Source organism: Priapulus caudatus, unplaced genomic scaffold (assembly GCF_000485595.1).
Source record: "Priapulus caudatus unplaced genomic scaffold, Priapulus_caudatus-5.0.1 Scaffold1091, whole genome shotgun sequence".
Taxonomy (NCBI): Eukaryota; Metazoa; Priapulida; class Priapulimorpha; order Priapulimorphida; family Priapulidae; genus Priapulus; species Priapulus caudatus.
Window position 1 is genome coordinate 64,044 of NW_014578152.1, and position 3,193 is coordinate 67,236.

The following is a 3,193-nucleotide window of genomic DNA, read 5'->3' on the forward strand; positions in this document are numbered from 1 at the left end:
TTCTTTTTCCTTTTACTTTTCAAGGACCTCTTTGCAATGCGCCGCCTTCTTCTGTACATCCCATGTCAATAGAATGTTTTTCCTAAACTGATTGGTGAGGACTCTTGTAAACTTCTCAATGAAATCATGGAATAGTTCCACAGTTATATCCACACGTCATTTATGATGTCAGGAATAAGGCCTGATTTTGGCCCAAGATAATCTGTAGTTTCATTGACAAAGATTGTTAGCCACAAACTAAAAAGTTCGCTGTTTTGGTTCAGCGTCTCCACTATGTGATCATGGATCTTTTTGCCATATATATGTAACTTTGATACTGTTTGCAAACACAGTGTTTCTGTAAACTCGCACGCAGCATCAGAGACATGAGTCAGACTTTGTCGCACATTCTGCTTTTTCTGGATTTCTTTCAGGCTTTTTAAGTCGCCGGTTTCTGCCTCCATTTGTGATTGTGTTCTAATAGCACTGTCTAACAGTTCCAGTTTAACTGTTGTTCGCTCTACTGTCTGGTCCGTGGAATCGGAAGATTTGTGCAAGTTGGCTTTCAACAGCGTGGTGTTCCGTCACCGCAATTTGGCAAATGCATAGCCCGCTACATATCTTAGTTTGGCTGTTGCCCCTTCAGCACAAGTCTGAAAGTCTTTGAATCTAGGATTTGATTCACTGTCAACGGTCTTCTTGGCAAGGGTCTCAAAGCTTTTCGCCTTCAGCAAATACGTCCTGATGTCTGTCATGAGTTTGAAAGCAATATAAGTCTTGTCTTCCGCCAAAGGACCAGTTGGAAACAGCTGTAACATGGCTGACTGATATGACTTGCTGGTCATATAGGCATGACATTGCGAATAAAATTCAGTAATATTAGCGTTTTTGGTGTCTGCCATGCTATTTGCATAAAACTATGCAACACACCGTTCAACCCGCTTGCAAAAACTATCTACACGAGGATGATGGTCTTCTTCTAACAGAGTTCTAATCTGGACGTTGGCTTTTCTTTGGATATCCGTCAGCTCTACATTTGGTATAAGTTCAGTCAGGCATGTTACAGCTGTGTCCGTGCTGTACACCAAATACTGGTCAGGAACGTCAGGAATGTCACACGCAGCTAAGAATGCATCGTCCAAGACATCTTCGTCTAAGTCCATCGACGCCAGGATCTCATCATCTTCATCTGATGGAATGTCCTCTAACTGATCGCACACTGGTGTGTTAGCCACACCACTGTCACCATCTTCTTTGTTGCATCTGTAAACATAAAATATAAAGTATGATTAAGTCATCATCTTTATTATTTAACGCACTAGAGTTTTATCCAGTTCTTACTATACAAGTATACGATGTAAAGTGATTCCCAAAGATGGATGACAGATATATTATATATATTACTAAAGCTGAAGTAGTTACTAGTAGTATTGTGTTATTAGTTTTAGAGCTACTCAGAGTATTGTATCAGTGCGTGTGGGGGGGATATAGCTTGTTGGTTTTAATTGTGGGGTGTAGTAGTGTTTGTATGTATGTAGCTATGAGAGCATTGAATCTGGGAAAGGATATATAGCTTACTTGTACATAATGGTACAATTTACAATATGGAATAATTGGAAAATTACACGCATTGCGTCACCCAGCAGCGGATTTTTGTTTTTTATTTTTTATTTAGACTGTTTCAGTGGTAACCTAACTTATTCGAAACCTAACTAATTATTACGGACGCGTAACTGTTGTTACGTTGCCATTACGTAGTCAGTTGTTTAATATTGCTTTGTTTACAAATCTTAACCATGATTATTAAATATTTATTACATCACAGTGGGCCAATATCGAATTACACTTGACGGTTCAGTGCTAAACATGTTGGAAACAAATCAGCTCAGCCACATGTAAAAAAAGTTAAATTTTACATTGATGAGTCGCTGTGCACAACAGATTCCACGAGAGTAGTAATGGTTTGCAAAATATCCCAATTGTTTTGTGGAGATAGAAGTAATTTGTCCTTGTATCTGTCTACTTTTTTACATTGTCGCTTTATAATTTATAGTTTCAGGGAAATGGTAATTTCAGAAAATGTAAAACCAAATTGAGTTTGAATTGGTTGAATGCACACAACATTTTGATTACTCGAGGCCATCAAAGAAAGGTATTCCAGGCTGTGTTCAGTCTACCCACTCAATAAAATGTGCAGAGTGGCTCTACGCATGTCAGATCTTTCACTTATGGCTATATCAGGTTTTCGTGTATCAGCACCCTGTAGAACATCAACTGGTGGTGCAGTATGCAGTGAATATGTTATTCATGCTGTCAGTCATCACTGCGTATTTCTAGTTTTAGTCATTTGAGAGCATATATCTATGAAGTTACAGCCATGTAGTTATGCGTGAGAAAAAACCTTTACAGGGGTGGGCTCAGCGGTAAACCAAGCGGCATCATTCGTTCAGCCATAGATGCCAGACTCATAGTATAGATATATGATAGGATGATCAGTGTAGAAACGATAACGTTTGTGATTATAGAAAATAATAAAGTAGAGCTAAAATGACCCATGTATGGCTGACGATGAGCGACTCGTCTGGTGTAGAATAGTATACGCCAAGATGAAGTAGCGATAACTGCAGTGGTTTAGCGAATGACACGGCCGAATATAAATGTTGTGCGCGGCCCCATGCGGTATTGAGAAGAGAATGGATGTGCGGAAATGTGGGGAAATGCGGTGGGAACAGATACTGGTTGTGTTCATTTTTCCTGATTCGTAGTTCGTGATGGCGCTTTGTAGGAGTTCTTTGTTTTCGTGGCAGTCCCGATTTGCTTTTGGGTTTATGTTCTGGTGAATGACAGCTTGGAAATGAAGGTTTGCTGTCTTTGTAGGTCTGGTTTACTTTCCCATCCAACAATCTTTTCATGTTTGCTATCCCTTTTGCCTCAGGTGGGGATCGTGTAAGTGATGTAGAAATACCATGTTTTACAGTCCTTCTATGCGTACAGTTCACTGCCTGACAATGTTCCTTCCATTACAGGTTAGGTGTCCTGATCATTAGTGAAAACACAGGCTGCCAATCTCCAGAGCGATAGAAATTGAATGATGATTGATGCGCCACGCACAAGTGCATTATTGCTGTAAAGAACGAAATCCATGCATCCATACTCACGCCATTGTCTCAAAGTCTTGTATTTTAAATTGTCTTCGCAAAATGTTCAACACCTC